Here is a 7,985-nt window from a genome sequence, read left to right on the forward strand (position 1 = left end):
ATTATTATATTAATATTTTATTATACCTTCATATTGATAGAAGGGAAGGCTAGTACACTAAAAGGAAAAATCCTAAAAAGTATTTATCTTTTTGACATTTTTCTAACGTTTTGTCCCTTTGAATTTAGCTTGGTTATGCTTCTATTTTAGCAGGGTTATGTCTCTGCTTTAACATTTAGAATAATAAAAATGAAAAAAACTCTAACTAAAACATTATGAGGTGAAAAACACAATTGAATTTGATAACCTAAAACACAATGAAAATAAAAAACAACACAACTTACAAAAAACTCAAAATAGTAACTTTTGTTTATATACAATGATTGTTTATATACAATGACATGAACATAAAAGTAACCCTATTAGTAACAAATTAACAACAAGAACATGATGGAAATCAAGGGTACCACATGGTAACAGCCAAATCTGCATCCGACAAAAAGCTTTGATCAGAATTCTCTTCACCAAAGCTGAAAGTGGCGTCGTTAAAACGATTCAAAACGGCTTTGATCACATCTTTCTTCCCACCACAATGTGACGACGATGAAGAAGATGGTGATGATATCGTAAGATTGGGTGGTTGTGGTGGTGGTGATATGATGGTGGAGAACACATGGTGGTTGTTAATGAGATCACATTGGGGATTATATTGGTTGAAAATGGTGGAGAAGCAGGGTACTTGCTGGTTGAAGATATTATTGTTGTTGTTGTAGGCGTGTTGACTTTGGTCAAAGGAGAGACTGTAAGGTTCCATTAGTGGTGGGAGAGATGAAGAACATTTTATTGTGTCTTCATGGCTTCTATACTTGTTTATGCTTCCCAAGTTGTTTTGTTTTTCATCAGTTGTTTCTCTATTCTTGCAAAACACTCTACACAACACAAATCATCCTGTAATAATAATAATATCATTAAATTAACAATTATATATAAACATGTCCACTAAATTCTCATTCATAGCAAAACTACTTGTAATGTCGAGGAAAGGTTGGACGAGAGTAAATCTTTCATTCTATCCTTGAGGAATAAAAAAACTTTCCTAGTTAATATCAGTAATATGCATATGTATATATATGTGTGTAGATGTACATACGTATGTATGCATACATTATGTTTCAATAATGATTTTTTAGATACTATCTTTGAATGAAGTATATACACATTCGTGACATCAGTCAAGTTGTGTGGAATTAGATGGATGTGTTACTAGGGGCGTAGGATAGAAGGGGTGGGGGTGGGGGGGGGACCACCTCAGTTTTCGCTCGGTAGTGTCCGGTATGTAGTTTTTATATAGAATTTTTTAGGTATATACATTTTCGACCCCCCAGTTTTATAATTTTTAAGGTAGATACGTTTTCAACCCCCGATCAGAAATCTCAAGATTCGCTACTGTGTTACTACACATAGCCTGGTGAGCTCATTTATGGCAACACTGGCCAATTTCAAGTAGAATCATGAATATCATAAACATTTACACATGGTGCTTGGTATAAATAATAAACGAGAGAAAAACGAATGGTCTTATATAACATTTTGCGTATCAATATTAAAACAATATAGATATAAATGTATATTCTTTTCACACTTGTTATACTTAGAACTGGTTATATATATAATTAACAATTCACATACCTATAAACCATTAATATACTATATTTTTGCAAATGACCAGACTGATGATAACTTAATTAATTTGAAATCTTAGATATTTTCATTTTCAACATATACAAAAACAACTTGCATACGTTATCGGGTAACAGTACTCTTAAGTGGTTGGCCACATTTGGGCGGCCACTTACTTTTGTTTTTTTTTTTTTTTCATATAATAGTTATTTATAGGTGATGTCAAATTACAATTTTATCCCATGTGTAAAATTACGATTTCGCTCTCGATTCAAAATAAAATTTTGCTTTTGCCCATTGCTTAAATTTACGATTTAGCCCTCAGTTAAAAAATAAAATTTTGCCCCCAGTTCAAAATAAAAATATGGTTTTGCCCTCAGCTAGAGTCCTGCCAAATTACGATTTGGTTCCCACCCGGCTAAAAATTACGATTTTGCCCGCAGCTAAAATATTACGATTTTGCCCCCATTTCAAAATAAAAAAAATGGCTTTGCCCTCAGTTAAAAATATTATTTTACCTTCATTTTAAAATTACGATTTTATCTCCACTAAAAATTGCAATCTTGCCATCGTTTTTTTTTTTCCTTTTGGCAAAACCATGGTAGTGTTTTATTTTTCTTTGTTGACTTAATTTTGTTTTTATTCATGCCAAACAGCTGCCTAGCACTCGCTAATTGGTCCTCAAAATTATTGTTTTGCCCCCAACTCTAAGTTACACGCTTGTCATCGTTTTAGTTAATTTTTTTATCATAACTATGGTACTGTTTTTCTTTAATTGGTTAATTTGATGTGTCTTTTTTGATATCGTGTTATAAGTAGCATGTACACTAACCGACATAAAGACGTACATGTTATTAACCTAAGAAATACTCGGTGTGAGTGCCCCCCAACACGGGCGGTGCATAACTCTAGCTGCCTAACACTGGCTCATTAGTCCTGAAAAAATACAGTTTTGCCCTGAGCCAAAAACTACGGTTTTATCATCGTTTTTTTTTTCATAGCAAATTATATAGTCTTTTTTAATTGATTGAAAATATTCGGCCATTGCTCCGCAACGCGGGCGGGCGTCTAGTAGTTTATATAAAAAGATCATAATATTATATATTTTAATATCTTGTGATATCAAAATATATTAATCCGAATAAAAATATAATAAATCAGTCAATAAAACATTTTATTTTCATAGTCAAAGTCAAAACGTATATTCAAAGTATAAACATCTTACCTACACAGAATACCCCACCTTTTCACATACATGAACATATGTTGTATGTTCGTAATCCAATATTTATTGTGAATTATATACGTAAAAACATACATGAACATTTTTCACGATTTTCATAACTATTTAATTGTTTGAAAATAGCCATATCATAATTTTTTAAAACTTCAAATAGTTAAGAGAAATTAATACCTTGAGCGAAGAATCAACCGAAGGTGTTTGAGGACCTTGTAGTCTAAATTCATGCATTACCCAATTACTTTTCTTTCCCTTCGGTGCCCTTCCAAGATAGAAACAAGAGTCTTTCTCATGCCAACAAGGGTACGGTTTCGAAGGATAGATCTGTCTTTTCCCGTTGCCTTCCAGTACCCCGACACCGTGGCCCTATTTGTACGTAATCCGGTTGCATATTTTCGATCTCGATGGCTTATAAAAGTACCAATCCTTGCCTCCAACACATGCGGTTTCTAAAAGAATGAAGTATAATTGAGTACTTCAAATATGTTTTGTCCTTTATACATTCATGGATGTATATTTGATAAAAAGGGTAAAATAAAGCATATAAATGTCAACCATATTTATATGTTTTTTGGAACTATAATGTATCCACTATTGAATTCATCAGTAAATAAAATAGTTTATAGTGATTATCAAATGATTCCTATTATTGGATTATGAATATATCAAACATGAGAAATCGTGAAATAGTTATAATGTGCAAGTAGTTTAATGTGCATGATAAGACTACACATATTAGCTCTGTACGTGAATTATTTGATTGGAATTGTTCGTACCTTATCCGGATATTTTAATATTGAAACTGATATAACGTGTAACTAAAACTAAATAAATTAGTGAAATGTGAACACAATATTTTAAGTGGTCTTGATTTATCAATAGTATACTTTTAACATATACATATATGTCTTTATTAAAACTAAGGGTGTAAACGAATGGAATTAAGTTTGAAAGAATTCAAATTGTTTTTAGTATATATGGCTCTTTTTTACTACGAACTAGTTATTATATTATTATATTTATTATTATTATTATTATTATTATTATTTATTATTATTATATTATTATTATTATTATTATTAAATTATTATTATTGTTACGAATTAGTTATTATTATTATTGTTATTACGAATTAGGTATTATTATTATTATTATTATATTATTTATTATATTATTATTATTATTATTATTATTATTATTTTGTGGACATGAATGGGTGTTGTGTGAGGGCCAATCACGTGGGCAGTGGCGACAATTAAGCTTAAGCCAGGCCATCCCATGTTTGGCCACACTAGCTTGATCGCCTTCTTTTGAATTTATCATTTATGCATGAGGCTAAAGTGTCCAAAATCTAACAATAAATACAGAATATTATGTATTATTAGTTAGTAATTATCTCAATTTACAACTGTTTGGAAATTTTGTAACCATCTTAGATTTTTATTATTATTATTTTAGTTTTTTGGTCCAACCTTTATAGTCATCTTAGATATATTATTATTATTATTATTATTATTATTATTATTATTATTATTATTATTATTATTATTTTAGTTTTTTGGTCCAAATGTGAAAATTTGTACTTAACATGTACACGTATATGACATGCTCGGATATACTTTTCTATTTTCCTCCATGAAAATAAGACAATCTATTTGTATCCGTATCAAACACGTATGTGAAAAGCATTGATTATATCTATTTTCTATTTTCAAATGAAGATAAAGGGATAAATGTCGATTTCAATATAAAGTTAGTGAAAGGATATGCAATAGTGAAAGAACAAATAGTATCCGACTTTAATTACGTGAGTGACAACATAACACGTAGATTAGAATATATACATATACAGTACTCCTATCTTCACCTAGAGCCGTCCTCGAGAATCTCTCCAGCCTCCCGGCCAGCCATATCCACAACCACACATATTTACATACATGCATATTATATAATATATAATTATGATTTGAAACATCACTATGAAAATTTTGTATAAACTAATATAATCATTTTATTAAATATATAAACGAAAGCACTACTCGTTTATAATATATAAATGTGTTACTGGCCTTGAACACATCTTTAAATATAAGATTTTTATATTACATTAATTTTATAAGAGAGTAAAAATGTTAACATTTAAGATTTGATATATTAAATTTTAGATTTTCCTCCAACTAATTTCAAATTTCAACTCTTTATTTCGTTGACTTTTATTCATTACTTCTAACCACTTGTTCTTAGATATATATTCTCTAATATTTTTCATTCAATCAATCGATCAGAAAAAAGAGATAAAAAGATAATTAAAAGCGTTCATTTGGACTGAAGTCATTTTTTTAAATAGTAAGTCACGAGTTATTACTTACATTGCAAATGAACACTAATTAACAGGTCGCCCCCAAAGTATGACACGAAGATATGAAACGACTTTAAGTGTGTGCGTTTATCTTTGACATAGTTACATATAGGAGTTGTGCTCGGGTTGTCGCTCATCTATTTAATCCGTCAACTAGCCAATCCAATACGATTAACAACCTAGGTTGTATATTATTTTTCTGAAAGCGATTACTTAAATAATTTGATCAGTTTGGCCGTTTGTTTTTTCTTTTAACCTTTTTTAACCAATTGATTCAAGAATTGATCATGCGACGAGCTATATAATTTCGGTTATGGTTTAAAGGGTTTAAACTGGTCACTTAACCGTATTATCGTATTAAAATGATCTATACATACACATATATACACACATAGATATATAAAAGCAAGTTTTAGAATATTAATGGGATTCAAAAGCCACATCTTTCTTTTCCCCCTAATTTTGTAATCCATATGTTTTTGTTGACTTCCCACATTCTCTACCGCCACTATTTAGTTTTTAAGAATGGTTATATTGTATAGTGTAAAAGATTTGAATTACTTTTATTGATTCTATGCGTTTGAAAATGTATAGATGGCTTGTAGCTTATTGGATATTATTTCACATTTAATATAGTTAAACAGTTTGATTGGTTTATATGACTTCTATCAATTGTCAACATACATAACCGGTTTGGCGGTTTGGTTTTGAAAATATATACAACCAACCAAACCAGACTATAAGCATTCACATATAATCATCAATAAAAAAATTAAAAAAAATCGTTATTCGAAGTGAAATAGGTGCGGTTCACAACCAGAAACCATAACTCTAAGGTAGATCATGAGTTATGAAGATAGACAATCATATCAATTGGCATGTTAATGTACCGAAAGTGAGAAAAAACCTATAGAAAGTAAAAGTTAAAAAAGAATGAGTACCAGGAAGATCCCACGGCTCACACTTGTTTAGATCGATTTCAATAAGAAGAGGTGAACCAGAGAGAGAAAACTTGTTGAACAAGTAATCGCATATCAACTCTTCATCGCGGGGATGGAATCTGAAGCCTGGAGGGAGTGTGGCCTCAACCAAACTTATGTTGCTCATGTTGGATCAATGAGTTTGTGTGTGTTGTGTGTGTGTGTTAGAGAGAGCGCCAATAGAGAACTCCTTATATATGAAAATCTATAAGATTCCAGACTATCAATTATCTTAAATATAAAGTATGGTTGACTGATCAAAACCATCTTCAGTTCACATAATAGAAGGGTTATAATGGTCATTTAATAAATCATGATGTAATTAAGTGAGGCCAGGATTGGTCACCAACTTCAGTTCACATTTAACCACGTCTCATCACTCTTCATTTTTTCCCTCTAAATTAAGACTGATTTATGTAAGTTTTTTTTTCCTCCTGTTTTTACATATCTAGAGGTATAAAATAAACATATATAATAACTGCAGTTAGAAAATAAATTGTATAGGTTAGTTCACAGCTCCATGCTATTGTGTTGACTGATCTGTGGAGTCTATGGAAAATCGCGTAATGATGCGATTTTCAATAGTACCCAACCAAATGTTTTTAAAGTGCTGGAGGAGGTAAAATCTCTGAGTTTTCTTTTGGGTAAAAACAGATGAAAAATGGCGGCCATGACGTGGGAAGATTGGAGTAATTTCTCGCTTTTTGACTAATTTCGTTCTGGTAGTTAGTGATTGTCGTAATATGTTTTTTGTAATTGTGGTGCCTAGCACCTTGCTAGTATTTATAAATAAATTTCTGTTAGCCGTTCAAAAAAAAAAAAAAAAAAAACTAAAGTAGGCTTGAGTTTACTCAAAATTGAAACCGACGGTCAATTGAACTAACCTAATCTTTTTGAAAAAGGCGATATATTAAAAGCTCTTAAGCAAGCTGCTCAAGATATTAAAACAAGTACATGAAAATGAGATAACATACTGGAAAAGAAAGCTGTAAAACATAGAGACTCAATTACACTTTAGATACCCAGGCCACCTTGAACTCTTTACATTCCTTCTAGTCCAGCTTAATTGATTCCACCCTTGAGTTAATCCAAAAAAAGATAGGGCCTTTATTTCGCCTACTATTTTTGACAGTTGCGGAACTATTCCTTTGAATATTAGCTGGTTTCGTGCTAGCCAAATAGACCAGCAGGCTGTAGCCACAATAAGATACCCCGCCCTTTTCATTTAACTCGTTAGCTGCAGATTATCAAGATATTCAAGTGTCTCAATAACGCTGAGCATGTACCTCGGCAAAGGAACTTTTATCCATTATGAAATAGCTACCCAAACCTGATGAGCGAACTTGTACGTGATTAGTAGATGATCTGCCGACTCGACATAACCATCTGATGGATGATATCGGGACGTGTCTTATGACTAAGGCTTCCCGTGTTGGTATACCATTTAGTACTACTCTCCACAAGTAAACAATTTATTTTTTCGGTAACCAACTGATCCACTTTAGTACTCTTGTTTCAGGAATGGTAGGCATGTAATCAAGTTCCCTCTGTAGATCAAAGACCCGAAATGACTCTGTAACTGTACCCGATTGCCACAACCATTTGTCGCCCCCTTGCCCCATAATTTGGTTCTTGCAGTAGCAGTTTCCAGTCATTCTATTCCAACATATGTCTGTTTTGCACCACAGTTTTGTGCTACTCGATGTTGCCTTGCGTAAGTTGATATCTTTTCCCGAATCGTACATAATTTGTCAGATTCCAAAGTGAAAATATTAGGGAATAATGC

General features: G+C 31.6%; 1 pseudogene; it reads right to left on the reverse strand.

The window, feature by feature from the left end:
• Positions 1-265: 265 nt before the first annotated feature.
• On the reverse strand, positions 266-6,346 carry LOC118486530 (annotated as a pseudogene).
• Positions 6,347-7,985: the final 1,639 nt, after the last annotated feature.

The sequence above is a fragment of the Helianthus annuus genome, chromosome 14, assembly GCF_002127325.2.
Source record: "Helianthus annuus cultivar XRQ/B chromosome 14, HanXRQr2.0-SUNRISE, whole genome shotgun sequence".
Classification (NCBI taxonomy): Eukaryota; Viridiplantae; Streptophyta; class Magnoliopsida; order Asterales; family Asteraceae; genus Helianthus; species Helianthus annuus.